The sequence below is a fragment of the Panthera onca genome, chromosome D1, assembly GCF_046562875.1.
Source record: "Panthera onca isolate mPanOnc1 chromosome D1, mPanOnc1 haplotype 2, whole genome shotgun sequence".
Taxonomy (NCBI): Eukaryota; Metazoa; Chordata; class Mammalia; order Carnivora; family Felidae; genus Panthera; species Panthera onca.
The window spans coordinates 42,351,140-42,375,065 of record NC_138348.1 but is presented as its reverse complement, the minus strand read 5'-3'; the positions used below and the strand labels follow the sequence as shown (position 1 = coordinate 42,375,065).

The 23,926-nt window shown below is 42.7% G+C and overlaps 1 protein-coding gene across 6 annotated transcripts in view; it reads right to left on the bottom strand.

Moving 5' to 3' along the window:
• The window catches only part of SOX6 (SRY-box transcription factor 6), a 693,831-nt gene that overhangs the window by 604,966 nt on the left and 64,939 nt on the right, over positions 1–23,926 (bottom strand). For 3 of the 6 annotated variants that reach the window (XM_078433264.2, XM_078433262.2, XM_060606110.3), the window contains exon 5: positions 10,787–10,966. The gene's annotated coding sequence lies outside the window, so the exon portion shown is untranslated. Of the gene's footprint in view, positions 1–2,607; positions 2,791–10,786; positions 10,967–23,926 lie in introns of those variants that run through there. The other 3 variants (XM_060606112.3, XM_078433265.2, XM_060606100.3) reach the window with 3 other exon arrangements.

Sequence of the window (23,926 nt, the reverse complement as noted above, 5' to 3'; positions counted from 1 at the left end):
TATGACCCATCTAACTTCATGACAGCAGATAATATGTCCCATCTGTGAATCATCTTGCTGTATGTTATCTGTGTTTTATCATTTCTAGTACCTGTCTGTGCCTGATATGGTACTCTCAGACACATTAGCTGGATGGAATGTTTCACTTGACTTCAAAAACATCAATTGATATATATGCACCCCTAAACTATATTTAAGTAAATAGCTCTGAGATCAATCAAATTTTTGTTGTACTGTACTACTCTTTTATATAACGCAGTTTGTAAATAGTGAAAAAGTATACATGAATTGTCTCATAAGAGAATCCTTTCAAACTTAGATATATAATCTAACAAAACTGAAAAGTACAGAAAATATTGAAAGGGCTAAAGCCCTTTATTAAACCTTGTTAAAAGAAAATTCATTTATTCCAGTACCTATTATACTAATTGAAAGCAAATTATTTAAAACATCACCAATTTCTTCAATATAAGATGTGTAGCAATTTCATCAATGATCAACAACCCAATAATTCCTAAAAGTCGAATAGAAACAGACATAAAATCTCAATAGTGGCCAGAAAATTTATCATATATGTATTTAAAGTAATATATTTTAAAGCCCTATAAAAGAAACATTTGCTAGGTATGCTAACAAAACATGTATGCTTTTCCCTTACTGAAAAAAAAATCTGCTGCTTTCTGCTACTAAAGAAAAAATGTCCAATAGACAGTATAATATTCCTACTGAATGTCATCTCTTCTAGGTATTCAGTTAGTGAATGCATTATAGAATCAGTGTAAGGTATAGATACTGACACCACTTTATTACTTAATATTTTTTACATTTTTCTTTCTTTATAGTATAATGTTGAGTGTTGTAGTTACACAATATACTATTATAAGAGTGTATATCATGTTCCGCAATAATAAACTCATAAATATTTTTGGTTTTTAAAAAATACGTGTACACCCAAAGAAAGTTCCTTGCCATTACTTCTAAAACAAAAACTAAGAACAACAATAAGCAGGATAAACAATAAATTTAAAAAACCATCTAGTTTTGCCTCTATAAATAAAGGAATGTGGTGGGAGAGCAGAGGAGAAAGGAGGTGTTGGTAGTACATGAGAAAAGCAACAGGGAATGTCAGTTTGCCTTAGGAATTAATGATCTATCACTTGTCTGGACCCTGGTTACTTACTGCCTTTGGTCTTAAACTACATCTAATATGTGTGGTACATGCTTGCTTGTTTTCAGAGTTTGAAGGATTTTTTTTTTTCAGCTGTTTTCTGTTGTTCTTGCTCTTATTCTTGATGTTGTTTTGGAATAGGGAATAATCCCTCTTCATTTATAAGGTTTTCAAAAACATAGAAGAAAAAAATCTACATGTCATTTGGCCTACTACCCATGTGCTCACAAATGTGTATTCAGGAAGATACTCTCAAAAGTGTATAGATAACTCATTTATGATCTGGTGGAGTTCTTTAAAATTCAGTCATAAGTTTTCCCCTACTAAAAGAAAATGAAATGTTTCACTGGTTCAATAAAAAGCATATGCAACTAAATACACTGTGTCCCCCACCTCCTGCCAGACAGGTGCACTCTTGCTGCCATAGAAAACCTAACAGTATCCCACTAAACTTGTGGAAGATTTAGGATGTTTGCCCACTTGTTTTGAAAATAAAGAGAATCTTCTAGTAGGTAGCAGGCATAACTGAGTGGCCTAGAAACAAGGGGAGGAGGGAGACTGGTGAAAGTGCCTAATGCTGAGTGTTGAATTCCACCTTACTGCACAGGGTAAGAGCGGGAAAGTCATGTTCATGGCTATAGAAATCTGGTCTCCACCAGAGTGCAGGCTAAAGCTGACCTGAGGCTGGGCTCTGGGAAGGTAGGTGGTAAGTTCAAGCACCACTCTGGGTACAGAGAAAACAAGGCAGTGCTCCTAAGAACCCCAGGCTGAACAAGAGTGATACTGCACATGTTTCCAGGCTTGCCCCACAGTGAACACTAGCAGCCTCAAGCGGCTAGGCCTGAAGGGGGAAAACTGAAGCTGCAAATCAGGGCACATAAACTCTCAGACCTCCAGGGTGGTGGGTGGGAGGGAGCACACAGCCAGGGGAACAGTCCAAACTAGAAGCCTGGAGCCCCTACCCAAGCCAGGATACAATGTCAAGCCGGGGCTGGTCCTCCTGGATTAGTGCAGATAGAGGGGCACGAGCAGACCTCCCCTTTGGGCGGGGTGTGGAAAAGACTATACTGCCAGATCTGACTCCACATCCCCTTTCCTCATTCGTCTGTAGCCTGCTGCTGGTGTCCCATCTACCCCTCCAACCAGTAGTTCCTCCTCCTCAGCCGAAAAAAGAGAGGAAACAGGAAGAGATGGGGGGAGAAAGAGAGAGAAATCAAAGACAAGACTACTCTGTCATAGTCTTCCCTGGAGCCAGGGCCTCCCAGGGCTGTCCGGGTCTGTTCGGCCTTCCCTCGGGAATCCTGTACGTAGCCCGGAACAGATTTGAGTGGATCAAGTCGGCCAAGCCCGTGCCTATGGGCCTCGGGGATGAGGTGCTGAGTGGGCAAGCTAATTATACATGTGGCATTTGGGCAGCCGACCGTCCAGTGACACCTTACCTTATGAGGAAACGTCAACCCCAGCAACTGTTCAAAACAAAATGCCATCGCGGGATCAGCTTCGCCGGCTCTTGGCCGGTTCAGGATTGCTGTTCCCACAGCCTCTCGCACTTAGTGCAAGAATGTGGCCTGGGGAGGCCAGCTGTGGGCGGGCGGACCGGCCAGAGTGGGGGGGACAGGCGGGGCGGTCCTTGCCAGGTGTCGGTCCTGTCCCCCCTCGCCATGGACCGACTTGCAGACCCGACCACTTGACCTTTTTATTCACCAAACCCACCTCCTAGAAATAGACTGGGCGGGGCTGTATCTGTTCTCCTCTGGACCGGGGGGGGGGGGGGGGGGGGGGGGGAACCTGGGCATGTGACTATAAAGGGCAGAAACAGGAGACCCTGGGGAGGCGGGGGAGAAGGGCACTCTCGCCTCACGACTCCACTGGTCTGTTGTCTGGGCCACCCCGCCAGGGCCAAAAGCCCGGCCGCAGGAGTGCGCGCCGGGGTCAAGCGCCCGGGACAGGGACGTCACCCGAGCGCCCCATTGACAGTGCAGCGGGAGGTCCGGAGCCCAGCCCAGTTTGCCGCAGCGACGGCTTCGGGCCATCTCGAGACCGAAACTTCAAGCATGGCCCTCAAAGGAGGTCACACACAGAGAAGAAGCCGGGGACAGCCCATCTCGCTAACAGCCCAGCCCCGCCAGCACAGTCGAAGACTTATTTTTAGTGCCCAAATAGGGGCAGCATTCAATATCTGGCAATTCATACCAACAAACCTTTTCAAACTTGCACAGCCTAAGAGAGCTTAAATAAAACTCAAAACATGCCGGCAACAACCACCTTTTATCTGCTCGGAACACACCAATTCTTTTTATCTGAAAGCTCCGCGGAGCGCCCGGGAAACGGAGCTAATCTAGCCTCCGCAGCCGCCGGCCGCTCCTCCTGGAGCCGGAACACAAGCCCAGCAGCCTTTGCACAAGCCCCTTCCCTTCTCTGACGGGCCCTTTAAGGGAGAAGCAAGAAAGCAGCTCCCCCGGGAGCGACCAGGCTCGGTCTGGACCCCGGGCGGGTGGCAGCACCGCCCCTGGGCCTGGGCCGAGCCCCAGAGCGGCGGATCTCGGCCGGTCGGCGGAGAGGACAGCGGGCGGCAGGGGCCCGGGCAGGGAGCCGAGGAGGACGGAGGGCGCCGGCGGGGCTCAGGGACGCGGGGTGGGAGAGCGCGGGGCGGGGAAGGTACGCGCCGGCGACCGTGCGCCTGGCCCGCGGACTCCCAGGCCGAGCCCGCGCGGGGCAAGGCTGGGCGGCCGCTCACACACGCCCCCGCCAGCCCCGCACTTCTGCCCTAGAGTCCGGAGCAAAGAGGACCACAGATTAGCACTTGGGTTTCAGACTGTCTTGGAGTTCGGTTTGTTTATTCCTAAAAAGATCATAAAAAGTCACGTCCAAAAATGGGGGAGGGGGAGGAAGGGCGAGAGCCGAGAGAAGTGGAGGCGACTCGCGCAGGGTCCCGAGAAAGTTACGGCGGAGCGGCGGTGGGGTGAGGGTGGGAGAAGGGAGCGGCCGGGTTTTCTAGCGACCCGGGTTTTCTTTATGAACTCCTCGCGCTAAACTTCACCCCGTAAGAGAGCGCTGCGGAGATCCTCGACTCTCGCCCGCCCTCGGCCAGCGTCAAACCCACAAATAGTCAAAGTTTCCAAACCAAAATGGGGGTGGGGAGGGGGGAGCGTTAAGAAACACAGAAACCCAGCGGGTCCTCCCGACCTCCCGCACCCCGACCGAGCCTGGCTAACACTGAAGCGCTCCGGAAAACTGCGGCGTCGCAGTCAGTCACACGGCGAATCAACACAACACTTTTCAAGAAAACAAAATATTCGCTGGGAAACTTACTTTGCATTTAGTCTCTATTCTTTGGGGGGATGCGGTTTAAGTCGGTTCGTAAAGGAAAGCTCGTTTTGTCCAGGTTGGATATTGTCTACTTATGGATCAGCCCTTGGGTGAGGGTTTATTTTAATTTATGGCTTATGCATTCTTTTAAGGTCGATTTACATGACCTCCGGCTACAACTAAGACAGCCGAGGAGGGCACTCCAGTCGTCAGTCGGCCAAACCCACAATTAAAACAGCCCTCCCCCTAGTCTTGGTGTGACTAGGACTCTCTCGGGGTAGGCTGGTCGCCTGTCTTTCTGTTTTCTCTCTCTCTCTTCTTTCTTCACTTCTCTTTTTTCCCTCTTTCTTTCATTATGTCTTTCTTTTTTTAATATCACGAAATAAGATATGATATCAGTTTAAAACTTTCGGTATAACTTTCTCTAAACCCAAGCCTGCAGCGATAACCAGAACTACAGCGCTCACAAAGCCCTCAGGATGCTGCCCTCTTGTGGGCACAGAGGGCATTACCACCCAGCGATCCCCTCTGAACCCTCACAGAGCACACAGGCATTTGCTTACACACGCACAGAGAGAGAGCGAGAGAGAGAGAGAGAGAGAGAGAGAGAGAGAGTAAAGAGAGAGAGAGAGAGAGAGAACACTACACACGCAGGCACACAAGCTTCCTCTATCACACAGTTGCGCAAACTTCAATGAAATACCTACCTCAAACTTCACGGAGACTTACAAATTCATTCTCTAAGCCACCTGACTTCTTTTTCATATCATTCCCAGTTACACAGATTAGAATATCTATACGGGGAGGCGGAGGAGAAGGAATAAGGTGGGCCGAAAGGGCGGACAGATTTCCGGACGAATACTTAGGATGGCGATAACAGCTTTCTGTTGTCAAAGGTTGCGTTGTCTGTCTCTCTCCCTTGCCCTTTTTGCCTTAGTGTCCTACGCACAGTTATCTACAGCTACAACATGTGTTTTCTCGGAGTGGATTTTGGGGGTGGGGGGGTGGCAAGAAAACCAGAAGCCCGCCACGCAGATCTGTCACCGCCTCCGGAACAAGGCACAACTCTCCGAGAGGGGGACGCATCCTGGGGATCCGCGCGTCCACCAGCGAGCGACAGTCGCTCGGGCCCCTTTCTCAGCCTCCACTCCCCCCCTCTGCGTCGGCCCCGCGGAGCGCCCTCCTCCCGCTCCTCCTCCCCTCTCCCCTCCCCAGCCAAGTACGGAAACCCGCCCGGGCTGGGCAGCCGCCGCTCCGGCAACCCGCACCCTCACAGGGCTCCGCGCGCTCAGCTCTCGTCCCTCCGCCTGCCTTACCCCAGCCCCTCAGTCCCGGCTCAGGGAAACTAACCCCGGAGCGGCCCGGAAGGGCAGAAGCGGAAGGCACCGGGGGCCGGCGGCCCGGCCCGGGGTGCCTGCCCCCTGCCCCTCCGGCTCCCCAACAGGTAGCTCACAAACGGGCCGCGCGCTCTCGCTCTGTCTCCCTCGCTCTCTAGTTAGCTCGCTCCGTCCCGGTTACCTGGGCGGGCTCCAGGATGGTACCGCACGGGAGGGCTCCTTGTGCGCTGCGCCGCGGGAGTAAATGGCATTAAAGAAAAAGGGAAAGATACAAATAAAAAAAAAAAAAATTAAGGAAGGGGACTCGATGCTAGGTCAATTAGCACAGCCCCGGGACCAAGGGAGCAGAACCCCCCAGCGCCGCGGCCGGCGCAGCCCGTTAACTCAAGTCTGCGGGGGTGTCCCGCCCCGGGCGGGGGGAGCGTTGACCGGCAGAAGTTTGCCGCCGGGGTGCCAGGAGGTGCGCGCAGAGCGGGGTGACTAGGGGCTTCCCCCTTGAAACAAGTGAAGGCGATGGTTAGTGCTGTCAATCTTGGCAATCAGTGTGAGCGGCCATGTCGTAAGTATTCAAAGCATTTCCCGTCGTGCAACATCAGAAAGTGAGTGGCCAGGGCATTGATCTGAGCGAGGGAGAGGAGGCAGGGCTCCCCTCCCAGACAACACAGGCAAGATGAGACAAGAGGCGAGGGAGGCAGCGAGCCAGGCAGGGAGGCTGGGAGGGAGGGGGAGGGCCGGAGGAAGAAGAAGGAGGGGAGAGCGAGAGGCAAAGGCAAGAGAGAACCGGAGAGAGAGGGCAGAGATCGGCGAGAGCAGAGGTTGGAATTGGAGAAGGCGCCTGGGAAGCAACTACTGGGAGAGAATTGGAAGGGAACAATGAAGCGAGTCGGGGTCAGAGGGGAAATGGGGACAAGTATTGGGTGGGAAAGAGACAGGCTGAGGAAGGCGTAAAGGACCTAAGGAGCACTATTAGGGCTGGGGCTGCTGGGAGGAGGAGTCAAGAGGAAGGCGAGCTGCAGTGGGGCAAAGGTAGACAACTGCAGAGGAAGAAAGGAGCAAACTGAACAGGAGGAAGGAAAGTGGGAGAGGGAAATGGAGGGCTGGTAATTTGTGTTTTGAAAAAGTTATGTGACAGTGGAGGAATGGGCTGAATATTAACAAGTACTGAGATGTAGAAGTGGACCACAAAAGTGAGTCACAGGAGATACAGAGAAGAGGAAGGACAGGGGCTGAAACAGACCAGGAAGAGGGAAAGATGGGTGAATATTAGGATGAATACTAAGAAGAATGAAAGAAAATGAAAAAGAGAAGTGGTCAAGAGAGTTTAAAAAAAGAGATCCAGGCACCAGAAATAAGGAAAACACACCATTTAGAAGGACCCCAGTCAATGGGGGAAGAGAAATTTATTTCAAGAGGAGGAGGAGGAATTGAAAGAAAACAAGAAAAGGCAAATGGCATAGGGAGATTCTTAATATCTGTACATGGAAATGTTCTGCAGGCCATGTGGATTATGAGTTTATGGATTAAAATGATCAGAAACAACATGTACAAACTACCAAAAAAAACCCCATACCTTTACAACAATAAATAAAATAATTCCACACTTATTATATGGGTATGTTTGTGTTACGTGCAATTGGGTGGGTGATATATGTGTATTACCTCAACTTTGTAGAGGAAAAGATTTGAAGATACAATTTCAAGAGGGGTAGCTTGGAAGTTGTAGAAGAAGAAAAGAGTGTCTGTCACCCTGGACAGCATGTAGAAATGCACAAGTCAGATGTAGGAAATTATATTAATAAAAGTCCCCCCCAAAAAAAAAACACATAAAGATTCTCTTTGATGCATGTATAGGATAGATAAGATTTGCAAGGGCACAGAATGGCCTAAAGGAGCAGAGACTTGGAACTTTATCTTAGTACACACAAGCTGAGCGACCGAGAGGGGAGGGAATACTCCTGGTGCCAGGTAGTAGAGATGCAGTGTAAAACAGATGAGAAAACTGGCTCTGACAACAGCAGACACAGAGCTAACTAGAGTCAGTGTGTACCACATGAGGTTGGCCTGCCTTAACCTAGGCCTCAAAAATAGACTAGATTTCAGAAACTGAGGTCAGTGGAGAGTCAAAATTACATCAAGGTTAAAAGCTTAAAGAGAGGTTCTGATGTACCTGCAGCATAACTACTGCAGAGATTTGTGGAGGAAAAGTCTTTACTATGCAGAAACTGATAGGACATGGCCATGTCGAGACATTTCATAAACAGGGACTTTGTGAAAGAAGATGTGAACCAGGAGAGATGGGTCAGGAATTATGACTAAGAAATTCAGAAAATTCATGGCAATCTAAAGTTGCCAAGACTTTGGACAAGACTTCCCACAGATTAAGTGATAAAAGTGATAAAGGGGAGAAAGCCTTGCCTTTATCACCTTTACTTAAAGAAAATGGAGAGAGTGAGCAAGCACAAAGGACAGAACAAGCTGAGATGTCAGTCATATATGGGCTTCTTAAAGTGTATTTTACATTTGGTTTCATAGGAATTCCAGACAAGAGAGGAAAAAGAAACAAGGGTGGGGATGAACATCTTGGATTAGTGGGGCAGAAGGAATAGCCAGATGCTTCTACCCCAATAGGAAATAGGATGCTTGAGGATTGGGAGCTTGGGGACTGTAAGTTTAAAATGACTTGATGACTGTAGGCTGAGAAGACAGCTAGTCCCCCAACAAGAAATCTTGTGTCCCCACCACCCCCAGCAACTTTCAGCACTGGAAAGGCTGCCCCCTGGGGCCAGAGCCTAGAGGCCCTCAAAGAGAACGCCTGGTATGCCTGGTACCTGGAAGGCCAGTTCCTTCCACCCCAGGCTTCCAGAACTGCCAGGTGTGCCCCTTGACCTCCAAGGCCCAAGGGACAAACCCAGACCAGCGTTCCGTGCCTAGACTTGGGCCAAATCTTTTCTGGGGCTTGTTTTTAGTTGGGGGTTTGTAAATGTGAGTAGCCAGGCCCGCGCTGGGTTCCAGAGCCTCGTGCTCTTCAGCTGCCTGTCCCAGAACTCAACCATAGGGCAAAAGAAAAAAAAAAAAAAAAAAAAAATCTCTCCAAAGCTTGAAGAGGTCAAAATCGAACGACCTGTCCTAAATGCCTGCAGAGTTTGGGCAGAGAGCTAAGGGGGTAGTTTCAGTCCCAAAGCCTGAATCCTCACGGAAGAGTCACCGGGAGAGGTGAAACATCTGGGACGGAACCGCTGGGCTGCCACTGGGTTCCTCGGAATTGCTGCGACAAGTCTGGCTTTTCAAGCACCAGCGCATCCATCTCTTTGAATCACACGGCATTAGGGATCTGGGGGGTAAGGGGGACCCCACCAACCAGATGCAGGCCGCTGGCAAGAGACAAAAAGAGGGGAAAGGCGACATTATCAAGATCTCTGGAGTCCAAGGCCCTAATACTGGGCCGCGGTGGACCTTCCGGTTTGGAGCGGCAGGAACTCTCTTTAGATTTTATCTAATAAACTGATACCAAAACAGATTGATAAGGCGGAACCCCGGAGCTGGTCACAACACTGATCCCTAAAGTTAAGAAACTAAAGTTTGGGGTCTCGATACTGCACTTCAGGCTGTACACGGGATGACACGTGGCCCTGGAGGCGGGGGTGCACCCTAAGGGTTCTCTTTCAAGCCTAGGGCACGACTGTACAGCGCAAGGGACGAAGCGGAGAGCGCTGCAGCGGACTGAAGTGCCGGGCTCTCCACCTGGTCCGCACTGGCCTGAGGGCTCCGAGAAGTCCCACAGGCAGCGGAGGACACCCAGGCACCTTACCGCCAGATCCAGGCGCACTCAAGCTCACTTGCCCTGGGGGTCCGAGTGCCGCGCGGCGCGAGAACCCTGGGCGCTGAGATGGGAGAACCAGGAAGGGAAGGAGGGGCGAACGCGTGGGGGCTAACTTACCTGTCGCAGCTGTCGCTGCCTCCGTGCTGTCCCGGTGTCCCTGCGCACAGCAACCAGCAAAGGCAACTCGGCTTTGCTAAGTTTGGCCTCGCACCTCCAGAGAAGAGGCGCGAACCCGCAAAGGAAAGGCGCGCGCAGTTCCTGGAGAAAGGTCCGCCTGAACTTGGGAAGGGCAACGCAATGAATTCTGCCAAAGAAGTTAATATTTAAAGCACCCACGCAAAAATCATAACGACTGTTAAAACCTCGAATTCTCCCTGTGAAGTCTCCTTACACCGGCCGGGCGAACGATTCAGATCTACATCTTAAGGTCGCTAACTTCTTTCAGGAAGGGCTTTATAGCTACTGTATAAATAGGACAAATATAAATGTCTTTACTTCCAAAACACGGGGAATGAGAACTTTTACTGAAACGAAGAATAAGTGAAAGAGTATAAAAAGCCAAAAGGAAGAAGTTGAAAACTTTAATTACAGCACGGAGAAAAGTTTTCGCAATTGTTTTCCTTAAACAGGGATAACAAACATACCAGCACTTCAGTAGCCCACCGCACTTCATTTAAGTTTGGTGTAACCAAATAACCCAAACTCCCAAATAACAGTGCCCTTGGGACTCTACCTCAAAGAGGTCAGAACTCGTGTTTCAACAACAAAAAGCCAAAAACAAACTGTGAATAATGCTCTGTGTTCTTTAAGACGTCATTTTGCAAAAGGACAAGGCATTGTCCCTGGACTTTAAATGGCTAGACAATAACATTAAATTTCATTTGAATCTGCGCGTCATCCTGTTGGGAAGACCACAGCGGTGGCGACAGTAGCAGCAGCACCGCCACAAAGGAGGTGGGAAAAGTGGTAAAAATGCATGAACTTTTGCAAAGAAAAATAAAGATAAATCAAAAATAAGTTTTACAGACATGTTCTTCCTGGCTTAGGAAAGTTAATTTCTAAATGTGCTTCTGCTGTCTAAGGTGCAAAGCCGAGCGAGGGGAGTGCGTGGCTGGAATCTGCATGCTGATAAGAGAAGGCTGATGTACTTACAGTGACAGAGGGCAGGCTGCGGGAGAAAAGCTGTTTGTGTTAGCCTGCGAGTTACCCAGGGCTGCAGTGAGAGCAGAAGGGAGGAGTGGGAGTGCCAGTCTGCGTACACCTTCACCGCGTCTCATTACATCTGCCAGCCTCTCTCTCCCTCTCTCTTTCATTTCCACATTCCCTTTGTTCCTGAAAAAAAAATCTACACGTCACATCAGAGTCCCCAGATGCAGTCTACACCAAAGAAAAAAAAATGAATAATTCAATCAAACTGTGCATAGTCTCTAAGGCAATAAATCTATTGCACTTAAAGAAACGAAGGGTAATTACCACCATGGAATTAGAATAAGGCCAAAGACCCGAGATGTCGTTGAGTCTCTGGGTAAACTCCCCGGTCAAATAAAGTTTCATTTATTTAATCCTTTTGACATCTCAGATGGAAAGTCAAAGAAAGATTTTTAACTTATTTTAGAAGGATATTCACTTCTTTTTAAACACATTTTAAAAGGGGGGGTGGGGGAGAGAGAAAAAGCCTAGGGCATACTACCCTGCTCAAAAGGCTCCAGAGGCAGCAGCATAGACCGGGCACAGACACAAACCAAGACAATGTGTCCGTGGAGCCCGTCCAGGGTCCATTCCTCCCCCCCCCCCCCCACTCCTCCCACACTCACACTCCACCCTCCTCCACTCCCCTCTAATCAGACGAGGATCACCCTCCACTCTCACCCACCACCACCGCAGCGCAGCAAGAGGGCAGCTGGAATCTGGGAACCTTACCTGCAGCACCAAGACCTAAGAGAAATCGCGCTTCCCTGCCACCAACACCCCATGCCAGCCCCATGCACCCCTCCCTCCAAAGTCCCATAACCATCTACTTCTTCCATCTGCCTAAGCGAAACTGTAAACGGGATTTTCCCCCCACGATTGAATGGAAGCTCTGTACTGTACCGACTTCTGGATTTGCCCTGGGTTGAGTTTAGGGAATGTCTGGAAAGGAAAAAAAAGGGGGGGAAGGAGGGGGGGCAGCTCAAGCCTTGTCCAAGTTAGTCAGAAGGCTGTGTTAGGCAGGAAAGAGGCTACGGGAGAAACAGCTGGAATGCAGACTTGCTATGGATATCTCAGTTCTAGGAACCGTGTCCTTTCGTCCCGGAGGTAAGACTGTGTGACTGTCGCACGTTTATTCTTTCGCTGTCGGTGCCTCTCTTCCCCACTCCTAAGGACCCCTCCCACTCGGATCAGCGGGCATGCACCCCGGAGAAGGGCACAGCACGACGAAGGGTTTTTATTTTCCAGGTCTTTCTACTCATAAATTGTGGGTGTCATTGAAATGAAATTAGCAAATCTTCTACCGTTGGCTGCAGCGACCAAACCCTCTGTCCCCCTGCGGGTTGAGCGCTGATCTCGGCATCTCCCGCTGCAGAGCGTTCCTGCAGCGCCAGACGGCCGAGTCGCCTGGCCTGAAGGCTCAGGTGATGCCGAGGAGACTCGCGGCGTCCCAAACGGGTTCCGCTGAGGGTTTGCACCCCATCACCACCTCCCACTGCCCCCACGCGCGCAGACGCACGCACACACAGACACACACAGAGATACACACACATTCTGACAATCTGGCCGAACTCCTCATTTATACTCAAGTCCCTTTAACCGTCAATTCAGCCCGCTTGAGAGCAGCGGGAAAACTAGGATGATACGTGGTTGAACTGCGAGGGTGCCAACCTCCCCGGGTTGTCCGAGCTCTGTTTACGTGCCTAAGTCGCCACCTTCAGGTAGAGCGAAAGACTGCGCCGGGCTCCCCGCTTGTCTAGACAAACCCCGCTGACACTGGCCCCGCAGCCTTGGCTACAGCTGGGACCGCTTGAAAGGGAAGCGACCGGAGGGCCCGCGAGTAGACCCGCTGAGGGAGGCAAGGCCTGCTCTCCGAGACCCGGCTGAGAAGAGTGAGGCTAAACGCACGCTCGCTAAAACCAATAGCCGAAAACCGAGCAAAGGCTCACTCTCCCAGCAAAGTACAAAGCTCCGAGCCAAAGACTCTGCAGCTCCAAGACAGGCGCTGCTGTCCCGAAACTTCAAGCACTAACTCCCAGGCCAGTGACGAGGGGTGGAGGCAGCCTCGGAGAGGCGAAGCATCCGCTCCAGTCATGGCTGAGGACCGAGCTCCCTCTTTCAGTGACCTCGACTCAACTTGGACACCGCACTCCCCGGGGCTCCTGTCCCGCTTATTCCGTACCCACCGGGCAGAAGACAAAGGGACTCCGGGAGCGGCCAGACCCAAGGTCACTACAGGCGGGCTCCCCGACAAGAACTGCACGCCTGAGAAGGACGCTCAGGCAAGGCAGTCGCCTTTGCTTGCAGAGCTGGACACTTAGCTCTATAGTCGCCCATTTCTCAGAAAATCAGTCCTTCTGATTGTCTCACAATGGATTCGGTAAAATAATGATTGTTAATTATTTCAGCGATTTTCAACTTTCCCACCCCTACTTCTACTGAATCCCTTTACCACCACTGTTCTTCCTGTATTCGTACCTTACATTTCAAAGATACCGGGCTTAGGTATCCCCTACCTAATCCTGAAATAACTTGTCGTTGTTCTTTGTTATGCCTGGACACTGCCTTCAAGGCTTGGGATGTCTGCAAAGCCACTCTAATTCCATCCTCCTCGATGAAATGTGCCCCAAGGGTCCCTTGGTCTTCCCTGCTACTTGGCTGCATAGACATTCTTTAAATGCAATGCTTTATCAAAGGAGAGGAACAAAAATTTTATTTATCTCAAGAAAAAGAACAGTCAGGAACTATCTTGTGTTATACGAGGCCATAAATCACTCATTACTGATTTCATCTGAGGCCTTCAGTATTTTGGTCGGCATAATAATAATAATAATAATTAATGAAATAAATTAAATTTTAAAGAAAGAACCACAGCTACCCAGTGCTAATCATGGACAACAGAAATGTCTTTTCAAAGAGAGAAGTAACACGCCCCCAAGCCAGACCCCCATTCCCTGGTTTCATGCCACAGCCTAGCAAATTAACATTAGATCGCTCCTCCACTCATGTAGAAAGCTGAGTGTTATTGAATACAGTACTGAATTTTCCCAGGGAATCCCAATTATAGAAACACCTGTGCTAAGTAATGCTATTCTAATCCACTATGAAAACCTTAAGTATGTAATAGCCCTCAAATCATCTCATTTCTTAGTTGCAGTGGGGTGGGCCAACCTCATGGAAGAACATTAGACTTGTATAATGCCCCCAGAGCCTTATCTCAGAGGGGACTTGGTTTTACCATACATAATCCTGGCAGTTCATCTTCTCTTAAGTGAAAGGCATATAAACGTGAAGCCTAATGTAACTGGCAGAAACTAAGCCTGGGTAGAAACCTCATTTAAAGAAAAACCAAAGGCCAGTGACTACAAAACTGGAATACATGGCACCTGTGCAGTCAGGCACCCATTCCATGATCTTTAAATCAAAATGCTAACAACATGGAAGAAGTTGTCACTGTTTGGTATATATGCTTCACTTTACTATAAATAGAATATCAATGGCAAAATATAATGAAATAAAACCACCATAAGAAAGAATGCGGTAGAAACCAGAAAATATAAACCTCTACCAATTTCCCCCCCAAATATATATCAGACCTAATATTTTTAAATGCCAGACCTAATGTTTTTAAAATGCTTTCTGAAAGAAAATTATGTATTAAAGTACTGACTGTTTTATAGCTTAAGGCTGACAACACTAATGCCACTAAAAGATCCAAATGAAAAGTGAAATTTTTATCAGTCATCCAAATGTTTGTCTTACAATGAACATAAAATTATTTTTCTAACTAAAGGTGATGTAAATAAATACATAGGTAAGTATGAATGTCACAAAAACCACAGAAGGAAAAATATGATAAAGAATTATAGGATAATTCAACCACAGAAATAACCCTTATTCACTAAAATTCAAAGTATCTGTCCCAATAGCATCCTTCTAAGATATCATGTTACCTTTCCATCATTAAGTAATATTTTTAAAGCATGTGCATTCCTACATATGTGCTTCTCTGTTTAAAGAAATACCTCTTCACAGATCTGAGGTTTACAATTCACTAAGATGATTACCATTCCATTCAGTATACACCTTAGCCACACTAGAAACATTTGATAAATCATACAGTCCCATTTCAATGCCTAATAAAAGACAAGCAAGGGACACAAAAATAATGGTGTAAAACTGCTCGTTGATAAATAGCAAACACCAAAACAATAATCTCCTAATATTACTAGTCTTTAAAGGTTTGATAATTTACCTCAGCAACTATAGGCTTTATGTATCACTATGTTAGCATTGTTTTAAAAAACTAAATTTAACTAAGTTCTCTCATTTTAAAATTTGTTACTTAAATTCTTTCCTCCAAATCCCAGATTGCTATTTTTAAATTTTCTAAATAGAGGATTTCTTTTGTGTGTGTGTTTTTAAATATCACAATTATGTGGAAGACGTTTGCTTGTTCTGCACATTTTTATTCACATTTAAATATTTATTGAGTGCCTATATGTGCAAAGCAAATAATTAAAAGTGTGTATTTTAAGGATCTATCCTTTTCACTTTTATGATTCAATAAATATTAATTAAATTTTCACATATACTGAAATTCAATTAATATACTGAAAAATATTTTTTACCAAATATGCCAGCAGAAGTATTCTGTTCAATACAAGTATATTTGATAATTACATATGATATTAATTCATTTTATGTGGCATATACTGTTTAAATTACCTCAGATATTTTTATTAAGCAACAAACTATAGACATTTCTAAAAGTTTTTCTGACTTATCAAAGTGTACAAATAAAAAACAGCTTTATTTAACAACAATCTATAGTTACAATCCAATTCCAAATAACATATTTTATGTATTTTACTCTTAAATCAGTTGTAAAAGAAACTGAAAACCATATCCTCAAATCAGTCTTTAATGTAATTGCTATGCCAAATTATTCTATAACTTGCTGGTTTTATTTCTCCAATATATATCATAATCATATATATCAGATAAAGCTATTATCAACCTAAAGTCAAACAAACAAATGAACACTAAAAAACAAGTCAGTGTTCCAAGTATCTGGATGTTTGCAATTATTTAAATAACTCATTGGATTTTACTGAATTTTTACGTTTTCAGCAGGATGTTTTGCATTAGGTTTGAATATTTTCTTTTTAATAGGGGGAGGGGGAAAGACAGCAACACTGAGAATCTGCAGCAATGATTATCCTCATGCTAATTCATGTCTGTTTAAGGCAATAGTAAATGAAAAGCTTCACTTATTCACACTTAAAGTTCTAGAATAGTAGGTTCCTGGAGAAAATATTTCAAGAGCTCAATACAGAAACCTCTTTTAATTGTACACAATATGTTATCAATCTACTTTCAAAGTTGATGGAGTTTAGTACTAAGCTGAATATTAAGCAAATAAGTGTTAACTATGTTCACTAGAATTAGCATATTTCAGATTATAGTTTATAAATTTTTAAGAGCATCAGCATCATGATATGGTTGCCATAGAAACTGCAACAATATGTCATTTCAATTAATTTTATATGCAGTGATAAGGCCTAGTTCTACATCACTTCAATACAAGTTTGAAAAGCAAAGACTGAAAAGCAATATAAATAGCAAATAGTGAGTTTCTAACTGATACCAGTTTAGAAACTAATAAAGTACAAGCCTTTTAAAAAGAAAAATACACAATGCATTCTAATTGCGTGAAAGTACAGCAATTTAATAAAGGTCAGAAAATGTTTTAAAATAAGTACATTCTGGAAAAAAAAGTTTTCACTAACAATCAACTACTTGACTTCTCTTAGTATTCCATACTTTAGTCACTTAGGTTTATTTATAAGTAAAACAAATTATTAGTTATCACATATTATTTAATTATTAAACTATGGATGCTTTCTCTGTTCTTTAGGGATAGGTGCATTTGCTTTTACATTATAAAGTCAAAACAACTGGTGCCAAATTTTAATATTTTTTAAGTAATTATTGCAACAGATCCTTTTCACTTAGAAGGAAGCACAATGAATTATTGCGAGAAAACTTCTTAGTATGTCACTGCCAGAAATATTCCATTGACATTAATGGCTCAATTATTGGAACAGAAAAAGCTTATGAAAATAAAGCATGTATTTCCTAAAGAAAAAGTATGGCAAAAGATTTGGAGCTCTTAATTAATGTTCTCTGGCTAACAAAAACCTTTTCATTATATTTTCTATCATTGCACATTCTGATATGGAATATGCCCAAGAAAACTCTGAAAATGATTAGAAAAGGCAAATTATATTTAAGTCTATGTTTATCATGCAGCTTTTTTAGGTATAATGTAGCCTGTATTGCTAATAATTTCAGTTAATTACTACAAAGCAATGTCCTCAAAATATCTCTAAAAATATTATAACACTAGAAGTATTTTTTAGAAAAATAAATGAAGACCGCATGTATGTATTTTCTAATGATAAAGAAACAATCTAAAGAAGAAAAGATAAACATACACAACTTATTCTCTGATAGGATTAAGAAGATTCCAAAGAAGCATTTAAATCCCCAGTTTTCCTGACAATTAACAATGAAAAACAGATGTTTACAAAGCTATTTCATATGCTGTCTTAAAAGACGACAAAAGATGGTTTGTGGATAGTAAGAAGGAACAGCCAGATAACTGCTTGCCGAGTGTATATTTAAAAAGCATTTTCATTGGCTCAGTTATTGTTAATAGTGAAAGAAAACACTTTGTGATGCACATACTGTATGACTGTGACTATAGAAAACTGCCATCATAAAGTCCTCAAAAACTCTTAAGATGTAATTTACAAAGATAATAATAACACAGAATTATTTCACTTCTCTGAATGCTACACATTTGCATACCAGGACTATGTACAATATACTCATAATACACATTCATAATAACAAGGACTTCTTAACACTATAACTACAGCATAAGATCTGTGCATTAGACAATTCATCCTACCAAGTTTTACTTATTGGTGTGAAAGTGTTAGTCTGAGTAAGCCAGGTGTTAGCTGTCCACACAACTGAAGACCAACACATTAACTACTACATCACCATTGTGAGAAAATACAGTGATAAAATGGAAAATCGTGTGATCCTGCAAGGCAATAACAATATTATCTAGTAATATCTATCTAGCATTATATTGGAAAATGTCAAATGAATATTTTTAAAGTTGTATGTCATAATTATGGACCTAGGTTTCAAAAAAACTTAAAATATAACTAATGTTTAATTGTTTTTGCTATTATTTCTTGAACCAAGCACCATGCTAGGCACCTTAAAAATGTTTAATTTTTTAAGTATCTGGACATTTTTACTTTCTGGAAATATATCTTCATAGTGAATCTTCTTCATGAAGCATTAATCTCCTGCCTACATCACAGTATCTGTGTATTTGGTATCCACTACAGATACTAGATAAGTAAATTCTGATTATTGTCCATGTTGTTTCTTGTTCTTATTCAGCAGATAATAAATAGATCCTTAAAAATAACAAATACAGTATTTCTTTTGCCTACATGGGTTACTTACTAAATTTACTCCTGACATTTTCTTTTTTTTTTTTTTTTTTTAGTTTAGTCATTTATTTTGAGAGAGAGAGAGAGTGTGTGTAAGTGGGGGAGAGACAGTGAGAGAGAGAGAGAGAGAGAGAGAGAGAGAGAGAGAGAGAGAGAAAATCCCAAGCAACCTCCACACCAACATCGTGGAGCCCAACACAGGGCTAGAATTCACAAATCAGGAGATCATGACCTGAGCCGTAGTTGGATGCTTAACCAACTGAGCCACCCAGGAGCCCCATGACATTTTCTGTATTAGTCAAAATGGAAAAGATACTTTTGAAACAGAGTGGAGACAGGTACAATATTGCCATAGGTACAATGTACCTGGATTGGCACAAACTGAGCAAAAATATCTAATTATGAAACATTCTTGAATATATTAAAACATTTACATTTTTTAAACCAAAATTTTGCTTAACATATGAAAAATGACAGAAGATAATTACTTGTCCTTACAAATGTATGAAATATTCAATAAGCCATAAGCATTTATTTATATGAATATTATTATTGAAATTGAATGTATTTTACTGTGAAGCTTCAATTATCTCCCAGATTATAATATAGTATGAAATATATTCATGTATTTTACTTCATTCAATTAAAAATTTTTTTAATGTAAATTAATTATTTACATGAACATTACAATTTATATTAGAAGCATGACATTTAAACACAGGGAATAAAGAAACTACCTTACACCAGCAACATTTTGGTCTTGATATTATATTAGTTAAAAGACTGCTGGGGCACGTGGGTGGCTCAATCCATTGAACATCTAACTTCAGCTCAGGTCACGATCACTCACAGTTTGTGAGTTCGAGCCCCCCATCAGGCTCGCTCCTGTCAGCGAGGAGCCTGCTTCAGATCCTCTGTCCCCGTCTCTGTCAGCCCTTCCCTGCTGGCACTCTCTCCTCAAAAGAAATAAACATTAAAAAAAAAAAAAAGACTGTTAAAATCACCAACAGACTTCTAATTTAATATAGTATAGTATAAAATGTGAGCTTTCTCATTCTGCTTTTATCCATGTGTCTATATTTGAAAAAGTGTGCAATCTAAATTTTCTATGAACAGTTTTTCATCTTAGAAACTTAAATAAGATATATTCTACAATTAGCAAACTTGGTTTTGGTCTCTTTGTAATTAGTATTTCACACAGTGATGCATATAACAGCTAATATTCTGCTGCTCTATAGTTACACAAGAAGTGTTCATATACTACTTATTTTGTGGTGTCCTTAAGTAAACTAAAAATCCCAAAATGAGAGAACTAAGAACAATTTACCCAAGCTACATCTAAATGTGTAAAGCATGGGTGCTAAGAAGAGTCAGAAAAGAATAACAGTATCTGGTTTCCTTAAGCATATAGTTCTCTCATTCATCACAAGTTATTCCAGCAGATGCACTGAAAGATGCATAAGATACATTGAAATGAATAGTCATTCAAATGTCACAAAAGGCAAATACAACCTAGAAGTACTGGAAGTAATATCTCACTTTCCCAGAAAGTATAGTGATGTACAAAAAGGTGACCTAGAGTATCAGATTATTTTAATATTAGTCTTGTTCTCATTGACTATATATATTTAGACTACCCTAAATAAGAGTTCAGCATACAGTTTAATAAATCAGCTTCTAAAATAATTTATACATAACTGCAGAATTTTTCAGATTGCCAAGTTTCAGATGGCCAATTTTTTTCCGATGTGCCCTTTCATACATCTATTAATAATCTTGTATTCCAAGTCATTTCTACTTCCAAGGCACTACTCCTACATTCACTAGTCATTATCTATTGTCTTCTTGTTTTAGCAAGTGCATGTTTAATTCTTGTTTTCAATTTATATGTTATCTAGTTGATATTCAGTGCAATATTGGTTTCAGAAGTATAATTCAGGGCCACCTGGGGGACTCAGACAGTTAAGCATCCAACGTCAGCTCAGGTCATGATCTCATGGTTCATGAGTTCCAGTCCCACATCAGGCTCTGTGCTGGCAGCTTGGAGCCTGGAGCCTACTTCAGATTGTGTTACCCTCTCTGTCTGCTCCTCCCCTGCTCTTTCTCTCTCTTTCTCTCTCTCTCTCTCTCTCTCTCTCTCTCTCTCTCTCTCCTTCTCTCTCTCTCTCCAAACTAAATAAACATTAAACATTTTTTAAAGAAGAAGCAGAATTCAGTGTTTCACCACTTACATACAACACCTAGTGCTCATCATGACAACTGTCCTTCTTAATAAGCATCACCTATCTAGCCCATCTCCCATCCACCTCCCTCCACAACCCTCACTTTGTTCTTGATCATTAAGAGTCTCTGGTGGTTTGTTTCCCTTTCTTCTCTTTCCCCATCCTCTTCCCATATGTTCATCTGTTTTGTTTCTTAAATTCCCACATACGAGCGACATCCAGATGGCTAACAGACACATGAAAAGATGCTCAACATCACCCATCATTAGGGAAGTACAAATCAAAACCATGATGAGATACCACCTCACACCTGTCAGAATGGCTAAAATTAATAACACAAGAAACAACAGGTGTTGGCAAGGATGTGGAGAAAGGGGAACTGTCTTGCGCTGCTGGGGGAATGCAAACTGGTACAGCTACTCTGGAGAACAGTATGGAGGTTCCTCAGAAAACTAAAAATAGAACTACCCTATGACCCAGCAAATGCCTAAATACCATTAGGTATTTACCTAAAGTGAATGTTTAATTCTTATATGTCATCTCTCCCATCTTCCCAATATAACTATGTAACAACTCGTGGCTAAATTAAGTCAGTGCTTACATTATCACACAAAGTAAATTTTGTACATGGCTAAGTCAATACATGTCATAAATACATGTCATTTATTTCATAACTTCGTTTTTCCTTATCGAAATCCTCACATATAATAATCTACTAGTTTTTTTGTGAGCTTATCATCACTTTTCCCACAAGTTTTTGCCCATCAGTATTATTTTCCAAATTGTCAAATAAATCACCTTTCAGCTCAAATTCAAACTGACTGCTCTCCATGCCTTTGCATAATTCTCACTCTGGTCTTTGTCTTTATATTTTCTGTGTTGCCTCCCGTATCTTCCCCATCTTACTGGAGCACATTCTCTGGTAGCTTCTTTAACAAAAAATTGTATGAAGAGTAAATTTCAGGGACACCTGGGTGACTCAGTCAGTTAAGTGTCAGACTTTGGCTCAGGTCATGATCTCACCACTTATGAGTTCAAGCCCCACGTCAGGCTCTGTGCTGACAGCTTGGATCCTGGAGCCTGCTTCAGTTTCTGTGTCTCCATCTCTCTCTGCCCCTCCTGCACTCTCTCTCTCTCTCTCTCTCTCTCTCTCTCGTGCGTGCGCACTCTCAAAAATAAACATTAAAAAAAATAAGTAAATTTCTGTTGTTAATACATCTGACAAGTTATCTATCTCTCATGACATTCAGTTGATAGTTTGGTTAGGTATAAAATCTAGGCTGAAATCTTTTCTCTCAAAATTTTGTGTTCCATTATGCTCTAAACGTCAGTGTTGACATTGAGATGTCTGCTTCCTAATCTGACATGACCTACTTTTGTTTTTTTTTCTCTGGAAGCTTTTGGAATCCCTGTCCCTATTGTTTTAAAATTTTACAAAAATGCACTTGGTGTAGATATTTTTTCATTCATTGTCTTGGGTACATGGATGTTCTTCTAATCTGAAAATTCATGTCTTCAGTTCTGGACACTTTCTTATATTTTTCCTTTTTCTACCCTATTCTATTTCCTATTCTTCTTTTCTGGAATGCCTATTGTTGGAATGTTGAAGCTTCTAAAATGATTCTCTAAAATTCTTACTTCTTTACTTTCCATCTCTTTAATTTTATTTGATTTTCTTGGTGCTTACAAGTTTTCTTCCCCTAATAAAAGAACAGAGTTTCTTAAAGAAAAGATCTTTTGTCTCTGCACCTCCCAGCTTCCTATTTTTAAATGTGACTATGATGTCTAGAGTAGCAAGACCTGTCTTACAATCATAAGACAATACATACCAAGATGAAAAGATAACTCAAAAATTCAAAATCAACTAGAACTGGTCCTGACACATAGCAAGTACTCCATAAGTACTTGTAAAATGAATAAATGTTCAATGAATAATGCAAGTGGTAGGGCAGAAGTATAGAAAGAGTCTAAGACTTTAATAGCATCACTATACTGCTCTAACAGCCCTAAACTTTCAAACTCTAGACTTCTTTTCACATGAAATAAATAACTGCTTTCATTAACTGCATTTCAATAACTATTTTGCAAGCCAAAAACATTCCTTACTAATATGGACCTATAATAAGTATTCACTTAGTGGTAGATAGTATTAGCCTTATTCTAAATGTCATATCTTATTTAGGTATACTATTATCCTCATTCTTTATGTCTGATAATTAAAATTTTTATAATACTTGCAGCTTTCTTCTCTGAGTTCTCCACATCCCTCTAAAGTTGTAGAGCCTGGAACTGAGTACTATTTCTAGAAAAAGATGTATCTGTGCTTTCACAGAATGTCACAAAGGGAAGATCTGGTCACTGATTTTTTTCATACACTATTCTTATTTATGCTTAATCACACCTGCTTGGGTTTTTTTTTTAATTTTTTTAATATGAAATTTATTGTCATACAACACCCAGTGCTCATCCCAACAGGGGCCCTCCTCAATGCCCATTATCCACTTTCCCCTCCCTCCCACCCCCCATCAACCTACTTGTTTTGTTTAACAACTAAGTCACTTACTTTGTTTACTATATTCTAATCTCTGGATTATTTTCCTTTGCAAGTTTGTTGTATTAATTTTTTAAAAAATAAGTATTACAATATTCATTATAACTGGTGTAACTGGTGGGATAATACTGATATATATATATACATATATATATGTATATATATGTGTATGTATATATCAAAAGAGTGAAAAATCAGCCATCAAAAAGAGTGAAATCTTGCCATTTGCAATGACGTGGATGAAGCTAGAGTGTATTATACTAAGCAAATAAGTCAGTCAGAGAAAGGCAAATACCATATGATTTCACTCACATGTAGAATTTAAGAAACAAAACAGATGAACATATGGGAGGAAAAGAGAGACAGAGAGAGAGAAGCAAACCATACGAGATTCTTAACTACAGAGAATAAACTGAGGGTTGATGGAGGAGGGTGGATGGATAGAAGATGGGCTAAATGGGTGATAGGTATTAAGGAGGGGACTGGTGGTGAGCACTGGTTGTTACATGTAAGTGATGAATCACTAAACTCTACACCTAAAACCAATTTTACCATATATGTTAACTAACTAGATTTTAAATAAAAACTTGGGAAAAAAAGAATAAAAAAAGTAAAACTTTTTGGAGATGTTATGACTATGTACTTCTACAAGCTTAAGAAATCTACCCATCATGAGAACTAATAAATAAATTTAACAAGGTCACAGGATATAAGGTTAGTATTTTTAAAAATTAGTGAATGCACATATATCAGGAACAACAATTGGAATATGAGGTTAATACCAACCATG